This window comes from Cetorhinus maximus, chromosome 12, assembly GCF_964194155.1.
Source record: "Cetorhinus maximus chromosome 12, sCetMax3.hap1.1, whole genome shotgun sequence".
Classification (NCBI taxonomy): Eukaryota; Metazoa; Chordata; class Chondrichthyes; order Lamniformes; family Cetorhinidae; genus Cetorhinus; species Cetorhinus maximus.
In genome coordinates this window covers 46,905,885-46,924,524 of record NC_135890.1, presented here as the reverse complement: position 1 = coordinate 46,924,524, position 18,640 = coordinate 46,905,885, and positions in this window count along the sequence as shown.

The following is an 18,640-nucleotide window of genomic DNA, read 5'->3' as shown; positions in this document are numbered from 1 at the left end:
GAAGGACAGAGAGATGCAGAGACATACATGTTTGGGGAAGAAACTCTACAACTGAAGGCCGAGATGGTAGAAGGCACTGCTGGCAACCAGTGGACGGAAGAAGCTGAGGGATGCACAAGAGGCCAGAGTTGCAGGAATCCAGAGATCTTGAAGGGTTGTCAGGCTTAAAAAAGTTACAGAGACAGGGTGGGGCAAGGTCATGGACTTCCATTTTGATAATAAACCAGGTCCATCTTTAACATGAAATAGGTTGATCACCTTGTTGATATTTGAGCTGAGGTATTAATTGAAAAACTAATCGAGCATCTATTTGAAAGCACATGAAATTAATCATAGCATTACAAGTCTAATTTGTTTTTTGACTGTATTCTGGTTATTTAGAAATGATGGAACAGATCAATAAAAATGTGACCTTGGACTCATGAGCTAAAACTCTTAGGGATAAGTCTGAAAACAGAAAAATTAGGCTGGATTTTATCAGTCCTTTGAGGACAGGCTAGAGGAAGGAGGGCTGGCAAGATGATTTGGGAAGGCAGTGAGTGGAGGCTTGTCATCTTCCCACCACCACGTCATCTTGCCAACAGTGGGAAAGGGTGCAGGTGGCCCTCTTATTCAGAGCCCAACTGAGCCACTTGGACGGTCAATTAAGGGTCCCATCACACCTCTACTGGCATTTAACCAGCAGTGGGAGAGGGGCCTTCTGCTGCAAGGGGAGACTATCAGGTAAACCCTAGTGGCCTCCCGGTAGGCTCTGCAGGTGGAAAGAGGGGTGTCCTTTTTTGGGCACACTTTGGCCCACAAAAGGACCCCACATTGGCAATGGCCACCCACATGGCAAAGGTGCCACCTGCCCTCACAACCATCCCCCTCAATAGGGCCTACCTGACAGGCCCTGTGCCCTCAGATCTCACTTATCTGGTTGTGAGGGCACACAGCCATTGTTGCACCCTCCTCCTACGTACATCCCTAGCAGTGGCCATCACTCCCAGGAATAGCCCTCTGATTGGCTGGCCGCTCTTGGGAGCTGCTGCTGTCAATATGCATGGGGCCCTGCTGATCGCTGAAGAGGATTCCCTCTGCCGCCATCTCTATATCCAGCCCATTATGTTTTTTGACTGTTACATAACATAGAATTGGTCACTTTGGATTAAAGCTTTCAGCATTGAACCCTGCACATATAGTTAAGCAGAAACAGTCAACTTTTCCAACACTATGCTGCTTAAGCGCACACTAAATGAAGCTATACATCAAAATCTGTTCTTGTTTAAAAAATAACAGCTTCTTGATTTCCTCAGAGTGAATAGGTTTTTATATAGAATGCTGGATGCAGGCAATGATTACACAGCAGCTTTTCATTTAGAGGCTCAGATAATGTCATAAACTAAGAGGTTACAGACGTGAAATCACTTCAGGGCATAACTCATTTTCTGAAACGTATATCGAGAAGCTTCTGGCCCTGGGATTGGGTCTCAACTTGGCTTGCTTACCAGCTTCCTGGATTCCAATTCAGAAATTTGTGGCTTTGTATCACACTCCAGGACTTCAGCACATAACTGAGACTTTAGTTCACTACTGAGGGAGTTACTATGGCTCACTTGGTAGCACTCTCACCTCTGGGTCAGAAAGTTATGCTTTCCAGGACAAAAATCAAGGCTGGCACTCCAGTGCGTTACTGAGGGAGGACAACACTTTCAGAGCTGCCATCTTTCAGTGATTCATTAAGCCCTGCCTGCCCTCACAGGTGGATGTAAAAGGTTCCATGGCCTGAATTTTTCAGTTGGCAGGCGGGCTCGATGGGAGCGGGCGGGGGCGATCGTGGAGACAACCGCCACCCGCGATCGGCTCCATGCCACCATTTCACACGGGCGCACCAATTAAGGCTCACCCAGCGTAAGATGCGAGCGGTAGCGCTCGTTGCCTATGTGGGCGAGGGGAGGAGGTAGAGTAAGGGCACGGAGCCACCTCAGGGAGATTGAAGTGCTTTTGAAATTATTAAATAAATGGATCAAAAATTTAATTAAACCTGAGATGGGACATGTTTTGATGTTTGGGAATTTAAAAAAATTTAATTAATAAAAGCTTTAGGAAACCTCATCCCGCTCGTGGATGAGGCTTCCTAAAAAACGTGAAGGCTGCTTGGCCTTTTTGCCTGCCGCCAACCATAAGGTTGGACAGGCAGCATAAACAATGACGTTAATTACTTCTTAAATGGCCTTAATAGGCCGTTTAAATATCAGCGGGCGCGCAGCCGACTCTGGCATGTGCCCGCCGAACGAAACATCGTGAAGACGTCAGGACACACGCCTGACATCATCGCGCATCATTTTATGCATCGGCGTGTCAGGCCCGCCCCTACACGCTGACTGAAAAATTCAGGCCCATGGCATTATTTCAAAGAAGAGCTGGGGGTGGGGTGTGGAGGGTGATGGTGGGGTTATCCCCAGTGTCTTGGCCAATATTTATCCCTAAACCAACATAACAAAAAAACAAATTATCTAGTCATTATCATGTCATTGTTTGCGGGAGTTGGTGTGTGCAAGTTGGCTGCTACGTTTCCGACCTCATAACAGTGACTAATTTCATTGATTATCAAGCACCTGGGGCATCCAGTGGTTGTGAAAAATGCGATATAAGCACAAGTTTTAAATGTTCTATTGCTATGGATGCCATTCTCCTGACATATTCGGGCAGACATGTTGATGTTACTTATGCATTTTGAGCGCCCATTCCTGTCTTACTGTCGCAATCCCTCATCACCAGATTTTCTTCTGTCACATGCCAGTTTACCACAAAGGAAATTTAGGCTCCATATTTGGAGCTGTTTTGTCAACAAATTTCAACCCATTATTTTCTACTTTGTCATCCAAAGTGATGACCTGGCTAAAGCTACCAGCTAAAATTTGTTTTAAAAAGAGACAAAGGGCGAAATATTAAGCAAACCCACCTGACGGGATCAGGTGGAAGATTGATTTTACACACGCATGATTTTATCCTAAGAGTTCCACCTGATTCCGATGGTTGCCCACTTGATGAGACTAACAACATGCCCGGTTTAAAAAGAATCTCTCACTGGTTGCTTCCTCTCACCACCCTCCCCCTCCTTTCCTGTAGGAAGCGATGCTGTGCAGGGAAACAGGTCAATATTTGTATTCTGGAATCCTGGGTGAGCCTCCACAATGAAGGGCAGTATGCTGTTTAACCATGGGGATGGTATTACTGCTGGTCCTAATCCTTTGTCATCCAAACATCTACACTGATGCGTTTCCAGCCAGGTTTGCTGGTTAGACATCTGGATGGGAACTCAGGCTGAATTTTTTTTTTCCCCTAACCTAGTGACTGCACATTTCTAGCACCCATTCCTGCTCAAAGTCAACAATACAGGCTAGAGATTGAACCTTAGATGTTCCTAATCCCTACCACGCAGTTAGTCACTGGGTGAACCAATTGAACCACTACCTATGATGGGACTTAATTTTATTGGTTCTAGGCTCAGGATCAAAATTTTGAACTTTATGGAGAGCTACTGGCTGCAAATCTGATGATCCATTTTTAAAATGTTTCCAGCTTAGGGCTCCTCATTGTATCAGGAAGGCATACAACAAGGAAAACTCCTTGAGTTACAGTGAAACATCATACTCAGTGGAATGGATGAGGAGTTCTTCCTGATGGTTTTTTACTATCATTGTATCAGCTTTAGATAGTGTGGTAATCTGAGGTGCAATACGCCTTTAAGAGAATGTGAACAGATTGAGCACGTGACTGTATTACCCAATGGCTGTGTAGCGCAGGCTACAATGTTAATTAGTAGGTTTGAATAGGGTCTGGTTGGAGAAGCACACATGTGCTAGTGCTCCATTACTTGTGTTAATAAACAGCATGTTCTTCATATTATCTTGGTCTCTGCGTCTGCAGTATCTTGTTTACCAACTCACTGACCAGCAGATAGGTGTGCAACTGTGTTTGCTGAGCAAGGCAACCTGACAGAAGGAGCGTAACAGATAGGTCTGAATTGGCAAGAAAAATATTGCATTTTAAATATAAATTTTCACCTCAGAAGTGAGTCTAAACCATTACCATTATATGACCTGCTTGGATTAGAGAATCTGCAAGAAAAATAGGCAAGCTCAAATTACAACTTTTTTGTCATATTTTGCGTTGAAATCTATAAATGTATAGTATAGAAATGTATCTCTTTAGTATTGCTACTGATATTTTATGCATTTTATGAATTGAGATAAGGGAAGATATATATGCATCTTACTCAGAATCTACACCATTATAATTCAGTAGCCTAGAAATTGGGCCACAACACACTCATCCTTAAGGTGCCACGCAGCCTCCTAAGTCTCCATAGGGTGGCCAGGAAGGGCCAACTTGAGGTGTGCCACCAGCCATATCGGATAAGGATAAACAAGAGGCATTTTACCAATGTCTGTAGCAAGCGTAAGGACCTTTACATATTCAAATATGGGGCCTAAATACCTCCTTGAGGCCTCAGCTGCAAGATTGGTTTGCTCTAAGGCAGCAAGCCCCATTGCTGGCTACACTCGAGGAAACCAATCGTGCAGAAGGCCTGGAACAAGTAAGGGTTTATTTCCTTGAATATAAGTAATCTCCTTCTGAAACCATATTAAACTCCTTTCCCGATCACCACTGCTCCCAGGTCTGGGATCCCAAACCTCTGACCTCCAAGCTCCCTGGCCCCAAAGGCCAACCTGCTCCCAATCCCCAACCCAACCTCCCTTTCCCCCCGCCTCAACCTCCATGTTTCCTAGCCCTGATCCCCAATCTCACTTGCCCCGTGTCCTGAGATGCCTTACCTAGTGCCCTGAGGCCTGTGATCCCTGACCTCCTTTGGGCAACTGTCAAGCTAACAGCAGCTTGACCTTCCACTACTGCACTTCTTCACCCCCTCACACAGGGTCATCCCTTTCCAGATGAAGTCTGGGGCCCAAAATCTGGGTCTCCATGGACCCTGCCACTCATGCAAAGGTAAAGTATCCTGTGTGGGGCATGAAAGTCTTGTAGTAGTGATTCATTTTAATCAAGTTGATTATAAATAGATAACTCTATTACTTGGAGGCTGCAGGCAAGAGCAGACCTGGGATAAAGTGACAAGTGCAGAGCTGAGACCAAACAGAAATTGAAAGAATAACATCAGCGTGACATCAGCACGGAGATAAAAGTAGGTTAGAGAAAATCTGAAAAAGTGTCATCGCAGTGTGTATGGAGAGTTACCTCAGAGGATGAGTAAATTGGGGTGAATAAGCAGCAAGTAATTTGTTCTCTTAACAAAAGCTGCCTACCTAATTTTAGTTCAGGCATTCACCAAATGAGTAAACAGAAAGACTTGCGATGGTAGGGCAGGGACTGTGGACCGCAAGACTCTCCCAGATTTCCACATCTGCAGTAAATGTCTCAACCTTGAGTCACCCTCCACATTACTGAACTCAAGAGTGGGTTAGAGACATTGCAAAACATAAAGGAGGGGAGGAATTTTTTAGATTGTTTTATCAGGAATTCAATTGCACCCTAGAGGAGTTCAGGAAGGGGCCAGTATCTGTCAGGGAACCAGATAAAGGGGACTTAGGAGAGGCTGAGAAGGAGGAGCAATGGTTACTGGTCCTGTCTAACAGGTATAATGTACTGGCTACCTTGGAGGACCAGGCGAAAGACTACAGGGAGGACAGCCACAATTCGGACCAAGACACCATGGTTCAGAAAGCTCTTCAGTGGAGGGAGGTGAAGAATGGTAATGTAGTAGTGATAGGGTACTGTATACTTGGGGGATAAATAGAGCCTTCTACAGCCATGAATGAGAGACTGGAAGGGTATGTTACCTCCCCAGTGTCAGAATCAAGGATATCTTGAGTCACCTGGAGAGGAGTTTGGAAATGAGGAGGTAAATCTAGTTGTTCTGTTCAATGCATGTGGTAATTTGATGTGTAATATACCTTTAAGAAGAAGGCTATAACGGAAGATCACATGATCTTAACATCCAATAGCAGAGTAGCTCGGGCTACCTTTGTAATTAGTAGTCTATAGTCAGTAGTTAGTAGCAGCAGAGTATGGAGATAGAGCTTGAAGTGTTAGCACAAGTTCAGTTGCTGCTGAGTATCTTTGTAAATAAACACAGAGTTTCGACCTATGAAGTGTCTGCTACTTAACTCTATCATTAGTACCAAATTGGCCATCCCTTACAACAAATGTGTGAACAGGATTCAACAAACGGATGACTAGGGTCTAACAATGTCAGAACAGAAGACATACAGCAGGAACAGGGGGGAGATTCTGCTAAGGGGCTATCAGGTGTTATGAACTAAATTAGAAGGCAGGATCTCGAGGCTAATAATCTCGGGATTACTGCCTAAACCAAGTGAGAATTGGCACACAGACAGATGGGTAAGATGAGCTAACACATGGTTAAAGGACTGCTGCGGGAAAGAGAGGTTCCTTTTCATGGAACATGGGCACCAGCACTGGGACAGGAAGGAGCTGCATTGATGCGAGGGCTCCACATTACTTGGAATGGGACCAGTGACACATCAGAAAGGGTAAATAGGGAGGTCACAAGGGCTTTAATCTTTCAGGTGAGATGTCAAACAGGGGCCTTGTCTACTTTCTCAGGTGGATGTAAAAGATCCTATAGCACTATTTCGAAGAAAAGCAGGGGAGTTAACTAGGTGTCCTGGTCAATATTTATCTCTCAAGCAACATCACTAAAACAATATCACATTGCTGTTTGTGGGAGCTTGCTTCTGTGTAAATTGACTGTCATCTTTCCTACGTTACAGATGTAACTACATCTCATTGGTTCTAAAGAGCTTTAGGACAACCTGAGGTAGTGAAAGGCAATACTTAAATATATATAAATGCAAGTCTTTCTTTCTTTTTTGAGACATGAAATCCTCCAAGTCATTAATATAGATAGTAAATAGTCGAGGCCCTAGGACTGATCCTTGTGGCACTCTACTAGTTACATCTTTCCACCCTGAAAAAGACCCATTCATCCCGACTCTCTGTCTTCTGTGTGTTAACTAATCCTCAATCCATCCTAATACATTATCCCCAATGCGATGAGCTCCTATCTTGCACAATAATCTTTTATGTGGTGCCTTACTGAATGCCTTCTAGAAATCTAAATACACTACATCTATCAGTTCCCTTTTATCAACACTGCTTGTTATATCCTCAAAAAACTCTAGCAAATTTGTCAAACATGATCTCCCTTTCACAAAACCATGTTGACTCTGTTTGATTGCGTTAAGCTTTTCTAAATGTCCTGTTATATCTTCCTTAATAATGGACTCTAGCATTTTCGCAACAACAGATGTTAGGCTGACTGGCCTATAGTTTCCTGCTTTTTGTCTCCCTCCCTTCTTGAACAGGGGCGTTGCATTAGCAGTTTTCCAATTCCCTGGGACCCTCCTGGAGTCCAGTGAGTTCTGGAATATTTCGACCAATGCCTCCACTATCACTGCAGCCACTTCCTTTAAAACCTTAAAAACTGTGGGGACTGGCTGTAGCCCCAGCAGTGACCACTGCTGCTGGTGGTCCTGCTGGGCCTAGAGAGTTGCTGGCCATTTGGCAGAAATCCCGCCCTGAGCCGATTAATGGCCTGACGGCTGTTAAATCACTGTGGGGTGACCTGGCCAAGTGGAGGTGAGCTCACCCCCAACTTTTCAACTGGGAGGTGCGGGGTTACCTCCTCCAGGTAAAACTCAGGACAATGTTTCTATTTGTGGAGAAAAGCAAAAGTAGAGGAAATTAATATAAGATAGTCACCAATAAATCAAATAGGAAATTCAGAAGAAGTTCTTTACCCAGAGAGTGGTGAGAATATGGACTCTGCTACCACAGGGTGGGATTGAGGTGAAAATTATAGATGTCCTTAAAGGAAAGGTAGATAAGCATATGAGGGAGAAGCGAATAAAGGGTTAGTCTGATAGTGTTAAATGAGGAAGGATGGAAGGGTGTACAAGTAGAGTATAAATCTTTGCTTGGACTGGCTGGGCCAAATAGCCTCCTTCTGTGTTACAAATTGTATGTAATTCTATGTAAAATAAAATGCTTGAGCATGAGCATGAACTAGTTAATCTGACCTACTCTATTTTAGACTAGAGACAGATTTTCACTTTGTGCAGGTCCTAGAAAAAGGCAGCTGGATTTGAAAGAATAACCAGGCACTCTCAATATACTTCAAGGGGGTGGCCTGCATTTACTTTTGGGAAATAAGTTTCAAGCTTTATTTCCCAATGGATTGGAATTACATTTTTTCTCAATAATAACCTCATAATGTCTTGTGTGAGTGGAATAGGGGTGACATTGCTGATTTCTATGAACTTTGAAGGACTTGAACACATTAAGTATGTGGAGAGGCACTGAGAAAAAAGGCAGTTGTATACATCTCTGAAACCAGTAAAAGCAGAGACAATATGCCAACGCTACCTCCCAGAATGTGTTACTGTAGCATGCTTCATGCAATATGCAATTAGGACTTGCAAGGTATGGTCAGTTCTGAACTCTTACATCATCTGCTCCAAAATCACAGTCCATCATACTCATCAATCTAGAGCCTTAAAATTTCCCAGCGCAGAAGGAGACCATTCTATCATTCACTTTGCATTTGGTTCAATTTTCCCTGCATTTCACCTACACCTTTCCAAATTTTTCCTTTTCAAACATTTTTCCATTCCTTTTAAAAGGTACAGAGTAGATCTCTCAACAGCCGTGTATATAGGGAATCAGAACCAAAAGCAATCTTCAGGTAATGTGGGTTAGAGGGAAGAGTTTGAAGACAGCAGATAATTGGACTAGGAAATACTGACCTAATTCAATAGCCATTTTGAAGTTATCCATTCTGTCATTTTTGCACTCTACCTTGGTTTTTAGATTATTTATAGTTAAGGAGCAAAATTTACAGCAAATTAGGAAAAAGGAAAGTAGAGTTAGTTGGAGCGTTTGGGTTTCTGTGCAGAACAGACCTTGACAGAACAGAAATAACAGGGAGGCCCAAACTGAAATGGTCCCATTGATGAGAAAGGGTTACAGAAATATACATTTCCATAGGCAGTTTCCATTATAAATATGGCCATAGGAGTTTATAATGGAAATCATTGGTGTGAGAATGTGATAAAAAGGTAACAATTTAAAGTAAGGTTTTGCAGACAGGAAGTTCATACAGAAATTTTTAAAAATATTATATGTTACTATTATGAAGTTTATAAGATTGTTATATTTAGGGACTGTGTCTTTAATTTAAGGTAAAATAAAGGGGGTCATCTGACCTCTTCTGAAGTCTGCCTGACAGCAAGCCAGGTGGTTCGATTGTTAGAAATTAAAGGGGGCCCAGGTTGTTTTGTTGGGAGGAAGGTGCAAGATGTTTACATTTGGAGACAATGGCAGCAGCCTGTGTGCTGACAGTGGAAAGACTGTGAGTCTCCAAAGTCCCAGAAAAGCATTGATTATGCTGGTTTGTAAACACTTGTGTTTTAAACTGTCCATTTACTTCCAAGTTAGTTAATCAGCATTTCTACCTGGATGCAAGGCACATGTGGTTCACATTGCCATGGAGATGGGCTTTGAGAGGGTCTAAGATATTCTTGAAAAATCACAAACAAGGTTAGTCTGCCAGGATCCGGGAGAGGGAGTGCGGCTAAAGGTAGCAAGATACTGTGATTCACCATGCAGGTAAGTTGGTGGGAGCTCATGCTCAGACCAAAAAGACCGAATTCATGGGGAGTTAAGGCAAGGCTAGAAGATTTGATTAGCTTGAACTAGAGGAAGAATATCCAGGGAAAATCAGAAACCCTACTGTGAAAGGCTGTCCTGAGACTAAAAGTTCCCAGCTGAGAAAGGAAAAGGAACTGAAGTAAATCCACGGGAGCTAAGAATCATCTTGGACTGGTTCCAGGAGAATGGAATGTCTACTTAAAGGATAGTGTAAAGTATATCAATGAAGTGTGTTTTCTGTTGTGCTAAAAGAAAAAGGGGGAATGTTCTGTTTTGTGGGTTAAAGTATCGGTTGCCTATAAAGATGGTATTTTGTTCATTGTGCTTTAGGTCTTTTGTTACAGTAAAAGTCTTAAATGTGAAATCTTGTTGCTTCATCCTTTCAGCTATTCACTTCAAGTTTGAATTTCTTTTTAAGAGTTATTGGTCTCTACAGAGGTTGTAACATATAAATTGTGGATTCAGCTTCCACAATAGTTTTGGCGGGGGTGGAGTGGGGTGTCTGTGGGTTCCATGTATTACCAATGGTCTGCATAAAAAATCTATTCTGGCAACTTTTCCTTTGATGCTGACCATAAATTTATGCCCTTTACTTACTGATTCCCGACCAAATTGCTCTTCCCTCTTTACCTTGTCAAATCAACCCAATACAAAAATATAAAACTGGGAGAGAGCAACCTGAGAAACAGTGAGGAAGGTCATTAAATAGAAAGCACATTTACTGAAAAACAGATGGATTTTCCCATCCTAGTATATATTACTCCTGTTGCCAAAGTTGGCAGACCATCTGCTGAGGCTGTCAGGATAAGGAAACTTCAATTGTATTAAAAAGATCAGGGAGCAACCATCACAAGGTTTCTAATATCCAAACTCAAACACACAGATCCTTAAATGCTTCACACACATTGCTCTTTGTTATATCAGTCAAACTGACAGGTCAGTTGGCAAGCTACCCAGTCATCATCTTCTGTAACATTGCATTCCACAAAAAAACTTTCAAAGCCTTTGGACTGAAATGAAGAATGAGGAGGAATAACGTCAATGTAACTGTTTATCTGCATGTGATACCGTACCTAGCTCCACAAGGCATGCAGATGTTTTACTCAGCATCCGATGTATATTCAGACACATCTGTTGTGCAGTGCAACTGTCTAAATGCCTTAAACTTAATATCTAACTATTCATTGAAACTCTTTTACCCAGTCTGTGCCTGGTTGGCTAATCTCATGCAACACAGGAACCAGAGTCCTAGTGTTGGCCTCAGAGACCCTGGACAGGACACAGGATGAATAAACCACAGGTCCCATTCATGATTCCTCCCCAGTGGCTGTTCATGCAAGTTGTAAGGATTGGGTGATTTTTCTTGACAATTGTTGGCGGCGAAGAGGATCAGGTTTGCTGACGATGCCTATTACTGTCAAATATCCCACTAATACTCACATTCCAAGTACCTACACATTAACTTCTTCACTTGGCTGAGTGAGGTACCAGAAGGCTTCTGGTTCCTGTGGGTTTGTACCCTAACAGGAGAAATGATCCTCCCAGCTCTTTGAACAAGATTTTGGTCATTCCTCCTAATATCCCATTCTTTGGCTTGACATCCAGTCTTCCCTTGAACTTCTTCCATGAGCATTGAGACTTTTTTGTGTTACTGCACTATATAAATGGAAGTCATTGTTGTCGTGCAATTTTGCACATTTTGACCATTTGCATTTGACACACAAGCTCCATGCCTAGTTTCTGACTGCAAGTAGAAGTTTGCCACAGGTCACCGGGGAAATGATTCGGGAGAGCAGCCTTAAAGAGGTAAAGATTAAAAGGACGCAGCCATTTAAAGGTGGGCAGTCATATGCAGGGACAAAGATAACTTTAACTTTTCCAAAGGCGCAATTAGTTTTAAAGCAATTTTCAGTTTTTCCAAAGAATTTTGTTGGGTTTGGCAGGAGGTGGCAGGGGGGTAGTTGGGAATGCTGCTGTCAGTGGTAAAGCAAAATCCAGTAACTGTAAAATAGAGTTCAGAGGAAGCGCTGGAGTAGCATAACACTCAATCTCACTGTTTGTTGTGTGAGGCATGTTGCCCTGTTTGTTACTCCAAGGCATCAATCCAAAGGGACAGAAATGCAGCATGTACCCACAAAACACTTGAGGGAGAAGGTGATTCCAATGTCTCCAATAGTGCCGTCATTATGGTGAAGGTTGGCCACAGTCCTACAAATCTGTAGCTGGCTCCTTGGGAATTTGGAGCCAGTGGAACCTGTTTCTCACGCTCACTGCCAGGTACACATGCCAGGTTTCATAGATATGGTGGATGTTATACAATGGTAGCATGCAGTCAGTCCAGCCCTGATGCCTGCTTACTTCCCTGGCATGCCTTCTTTCATCTTGTATTTTGAGCTCACCTTTCATGGTGGTGCATTTTGGTGCTCTTCCTACTTCTGCTGCTAAGGTCTTGTAAATATTTCCATTATGGTTGACCTTCTGATGAATAAACAGATAAAATTAAACTTCTTTAGGTTCTAGATGAACATGATAGACTGCTAGCAGGAAAAAAATGAACAAAATTAAACAACAATTGGTGGAAAAATATTTTGTAAAAATGTTAATAAAAATTAATAACAGATGCCAGTAGTGGCCTACTACAATCTGGTGCTGCTTTTATCTTACCTGACTTTGGCTTCTTATGGTGTTTTCTTTCTCTTTCGTCCACAGCACCACCAAGTACAGCTATCATATTTAAGATTCAAGCACCCTCGGTTAAATGTTACAGGTGAGTAATCGGGCTCATAAGTACCCATTTTTTGAATGCTCTGAATGCCCTTAGTGATCCAAAATGGTGCCTATTTGCACACACACTTTTGAAACAAATTGCGTTAAGCACCATGTTGTAACGTTGCTAGCACATGCACAGTGAATGTCCACTGGAAGTATCACAACGTCAATAAGCATGCGCACTGATTTACAGGCTGTGGTGTCAGTTTGGAGCTTAATGCTCCAGCCAATGTCCTCTATTAACCTCACACAGCTGAACATATGTTCAGTAGCAGAAAGAACCCTGCATTGAGACTATTTAACTGACCGCAACTGACAGGGTATTTACTGGTTGATTTCTTCTGGCTGTTGCTACAATTCTGGAAGTGTTTGCTATTTTTTTGTAGTTGCATTAAGCTTCTGGAAGAAAGGATGACAAGGGGGAGAAGGGTTCTCAGCAGGAAGCCATGCACATCCAGGGTGTTCTGTGGGCAACTCTCCTTCCAGAGAAAATCAGCTGGAATGAGCATGCGGCTTTGCTGGGATTGCAATCTTCCCCGTGGCACAGGGTGCTATTGATTACATAAAGGTCACTTTGTGAGCTCCGCATGTCAACTCTGCTCTATATCGATAGGGAGGTTCCTGATTTATATAATAAATATAAGATACCGGGCTTGAAGGCAAAAAATATGAAAAAGAAAGTGGTCTGCATGAGTCCTGTAGGTGGACATCAAATGAGGGAGTGAGCTGGATGAGCCAAATGGCCTTTTTCTCACTTCCAAATAATTGTATTCATGGGCATCGTTACACCAATTAGAACAGCCTTTCTCATGAATAACAGGAGCCGCGAGCCCAAGACATATGTGCCAGGATTTTCCCCTCCCTATCGCGGTGGGTGCCATCATGGGCACGCAAGCTAAACCTTGTGAGAAGGCCCAAGACTAGTTTTATGATGATGTAAAACGAGGATGCGATTGTGCGCTTCAGCTGTCAATGGCAGGCCGCGTTTCCCGCTGCCGAACACAGTGAATGTCATTAGCATAAATTAGCACCTCATTATGACACCTGCTCGCTGGAATCATCCCTCTCTGCTGGATTAAGAACCCATGTCGGTGTGCAATTAGAACGATGTGCTTCACAACAGGAGTTAAACGACACGCAGCTAGAAACCTGCACTTCGCTTGAGACTTTCCCTTGCATCGCGCAGCACTTGCGGGGGTCAGCGTCAGGCTTTGCAGGCTGCACCGCATCAGTTTCAGAGGGGTCTCACAGGCAAGTCTCCACACCTACCACAGCAGGGTTAAGATGTGGGTGGCTTTTACTGTGCTGCAGGTCAATGGCTTCATTGAGGAAGGGACCAGACAGGACTGAGGGAAGGGAAGGGACTGCAGGGCAAGGGCTCCACTGAGGGCAACAAGCGGGGATGGTTACATCGAAATACATGACTGGATGGGGTGGGCACTAAAGGGCCACCCAACAGAAATTATAGTTCCAAAATGAGGACAGAGTCCCAGCTGAGACAGGTTGGCAGCTGTTCAATTGACATGCAGGGAGCCAGGAACGTGAAGCAATAAGGCCCATTCATGCAACACTGATCCCTCAAAGTGACAATGATAGTTTTAACCTATCGTTCGCAGCCACCAAATTCACCAGAATATTATGGAACTGCAGAAATATCGGACGACTGGAGAAGCTTGAGAATCCCCTTGGAAATGTGGCCATGCACCACTCACAGAGGAGAATTAATCGCCTAAATTAATCTCACATAGTCAATGCACATTTACCCTCAATGTTTAGTCTAAACAGCGAGTGTTGGAGTGCAGGTAATGATGATTCAAGCACCTGGGCTGAAAGCAGAACATCCAGTTGCCTGGCCGAAGCTGTCGGCAATCTGGGGGGTAGGGTGGGGGGGTTATGGTGAACATTCATGTGCACCCGGCACTGGGCACCATTCCGGGACCATTACCCTCCGGCATGTGTGAATAGGCCTTGAGCCCACAATCACAGACGGAAAGTGGACCTTTGGAAACAAGTGTTGATTCTTGCGCATTCCTCATTGATACTGCAGTGAGCAGAGCATCAGGAAGATGGAGCCTGTGTTATCACTGCCAGCATTATCGCTCATAGGCAGGAGAGAAGGATGTGATGGAGGCACCTGGCTCGCCAAAAGGGGGAACATAACCCGCAAGAGCAAGGGGCAGCAGGTCCTCCTATGGATGCAGAGGGTGATCCTCAAAGAGCTGTCATCCACAGGCTAAACCCAGGGTGTATAGGCTTTGCATGCGTTATCTGCAGATTAGCAAGAACCAGTGTCACAGACGTCTCCATGTCAAGGGATCTGGTGACTCACATTTGCCGCATTCCACGGGATTTGGCACCACAGGGACTGGAAGGGCATCCTTTGCAGGTGGCTGTGAAAGTAACGGTCACACTCAACCTCTACACCAGTGGCTCCTTCCAGGGCTCCACTGGACCTCTGCGGGATCGCCCAAGCGTCCTCCCACAAATGCATCCAGGAGATCACAGATGCCATTTTTGCAAAGGCCCATAATTTTGTCAACGTCGACAGAGATCAAGCAAGCCAGGACACAAGGCAATGGACTGAGTGCGTGCATTGTTGGGAGAAGAAGCTGGTCAATTGGTGAGTATCTGGCAAGTGATTAAGGTTTATCCTATTCGAGAGGTGAGCAGGAAAGGATTGAAGACACTGATCAAGAGGCCTACCTGCAGTGAGACCAGCAGTGCAGTGACGTCATGAAACACAACATGACGTGAATGCAGGGAAAGTAACTCCTGAGTGAGTAGGATTGATGAGTATTTCTAGTCTTTAAAGTAAAGGAGAAGTAAAGTTTTTACTTTGTGTTTAGGTCTCTATTCTTTTTTTCTCTCTTTTTCTTAAAAGTATCTTAAGTATAGATTGAGACGGGTGTAAAAAATTAATTACAATAAAGTGCAAAGAGCAGGGATACAAGAGTAATTAATTAATAAATTCAATAAAATACGATAGCAATGGCAGGACAGGTGATGTGTTGCTGCTGCAGCATGTGGGGACTGCTGGGCACAAAGGTGATCCAGAACGAACACATCTGTAGTAAGTTTTTGCAGCTCAAGAAACTTCAGATCCATGTTATGGAGATGGAGTCCGAGCTTCAGAACTTGCACCACATCAGGGAAGGGGAAAGTTACCTGGACACTTTGTTCCAGGCGGTGGTCACTTCCTTCAGATTAGGTAATTCAAATTTGATCTGCGATCAGGGACAGGAGGGTATGACTGGAGATGAGGCAGGTATGAGGGTCTAGGGGGAAGCGTTCGAGGAGCCTCGGTCCTTGCAATTGTCCAACAGTTACAAGGTTCTTGCTAGCTACGTAGATGAGAGTGGGGACTGCAAGGAGGATGAGCAAACTGACCATGGCACCGTGGTATAGGGACCCATTCAAGTGGGAAGAGGAAATAGGAATGTAGTAGTGGTAGGGGACAGTATAATTAGGGGGATAGATGCTGTGTTACCTGACCAGTGCCAGGGTTAAGGACATTTCCTCAGGGCTGGAGAGGAACTCGGAGTGGGACGGGAGGGATCCAGTCGCCATCATCCACGTTGGTACCAACAAAATAGATAGGAATGGAAAGGATTTTCTGCTGAAAGAATTTGAACAGTTAGGAGCTAAATTAAAAAGCAGAACCTCCAAGGTAATAATCTTGGGATTACTACCTGAGCCATGGGCATAGGGTAAATAAAGTCAAGGAGTTAAATGCGCGGCTGAGTGATTGGTGTGGGAGGAATGGGTTTCAGTTCATGGGGGACTGGCCCCAGTACTGGGGTAGAAGCGAGCTGTTCCAGTGGGATGAGCTTCACTTGAACCATGCTGGGACCAGTGTCCTGACGAATCAAATAACTAAGATTGTAGAGAGGTCTTTAAACTAAATTGATAGGGGGAGGGTTCTGGAGAAGGGATACGTAGGCTTACAAAGCAAAAGGATATGGCAGCATTGCAGGACAGCTATTAAAGTTACCCAGAGTGTGACAGAAAGGGACAGAGTGTATAAACATAAAAAAACAGGAGCAAATAGGGTCAAAGAGGGGAAAGATGGTAAAAAGGCAAAATGAATGGCTCTTTACTTAAATGCACATAGTATTCAGAACAAAATAAATGAATTAACCGCACAAATAGAGGTTAATGGATATAATCTTATAGCCATAATAGAGACATGGTTACAAGGAGATCAAAGCTGGGAACTAAATATTCAGGAGCATGTGGCTTTTCGAAAAGACAGGTAGGAAGGAAAGGGTGGTAGGGTAGCTTCGTTAGTAGGAGATGGAATAAGTACAATAGCAAGAAATGATCTTGGATCGGAAGATGTAGAATCCGTATGGGTGGAGGTAAGAAATAACAAGGGGAAGAAGAGACTGGTGAGTGTAGTCTATAGGCCCCTGAACAGTAGCTATACTGTAGGACAGAGGATAAATCAGGAGATAATGAGGGCATGTAAAAAAGGCAATACATTAATCATGGGTGACTTTCATCTTCATGTAGATATGGAAAAACAAATTGACAGAGGTAGCCATGAGGAAGAATTCATAGAGGGTATTCAGGGCAGTTTCCTAAAACAATATGTTGTGGATCCAACCAGGGATCAGACTAATTTGGATCTGGTAATGTGTAATGAGGCAGTTTTAATAAATTATCTCAGAATAAAAGACCCCTAGGAAACAGTGACCATAGCTTGGTAGAATTTAGCATCCAGTTTGAGTGAGAAACTTGAGGATACAACTGTGCTAAACTTATAAGGGCAATTACAAAGGAATGAGGGCAGAGTTGTATGGGGTGGACAGTGAAAGGAGTTTAGCAGAAAAGATAGTTGATGAACAATGGCAGACGTTTAAGAAAATAGTTCATTATTCATAACAAAGGTATATCCCAGTGAGGAAGAAGGATTCTAGGAAGGGGATAAATGAACCATAGTTAACCAAGAAAGTTAACGATAGTATCAAATTGAAAGAAAAAACAATGTGGCCAAGATTAGTGGTAAGCCAGAGAATTGGGAAAGTTTTAAAAGCCAACAAAAGTTGACCAAAGAAAAAGAGGGAGAAAATAAACTTTGAGGGTCAACTAGCTAGTAATATAAAAATGGACTGTAAGAGCTTCTTTAAATATATACAAAAGGAAGAGCGAGGCCAAAATGAACATAGGCCCCTTGGAGAATGAGGCTGGGGAAATAATAATAGGAAACCCGGAAATGACAGAGGAGTTGAATAAATAATTTGCATCAGTGTTCATGGTAGAAGACACTAATAGCATTTCAAAAATACTAAATAATCAAGGGCAAAACGGGGGGAGGAAATAAATACAATAATTATCACTAGAGAAAAAGTGCCAGGAAAACTAATAGGGCTAAAGGCTGATAAGTCCCCTGGACCTGATGGGTTGCATTCTAGGATATTAAAGGAAGTAGCTACAGAGATAGTGGATGCACTGGTAGTAATCTTCCAAGAACCCTTAGTTTCTGGAAAGGTCCCGGAGGATTGGAAAACTGCCAATGTAACACCCTTGTTCAAAAAGGGAGGGAGACAGAAAGCAGGTAACTATAGACCAGTTAGCTTAACATCTGTCATTGGGAAAATGTTAAGAGTCTATTATAAAGGATGTAATAGCAGAGCATTTAGAAATACATAACATAGTCAGGCAGAGTCAGCATGGCTTCATGAAGGGGAAGTCATGCCTGACAAATGTGTTAGAATTATTTGAGGGGGTAACAAGCAGGATAGATAAAGGGGAACCAATAAATGTAATATATTTGGATTTCCAAAAGGTGTTCAATAAAGTACCGCACATAAGGCTTCTTAATAAGATAAAAGCCCATGGTGTTGGGGGTGGTATATTAGCATGGATAGAGGATTGGCTAACTAATAGAAGACAGAGATGGGGATAAGGGGGGATTTTCAGGATGGCAACCTGTAACTAGTGGAGTGCCACAGGGATCAGTGCTGGGGCCTCAATTATTTACAATATATATTGCCCATTTAAGACAGAGATGAAGAGGAATTTCTTCTCTCAGATGGTAATGAATCTATGGAATTCTCTACTGCAGAGGACTGTAAAGGCTGGGTCATTAAGTATATTCAAGGCTGAGAGAGACAGATTTTTCATCAGTAAGGGAATC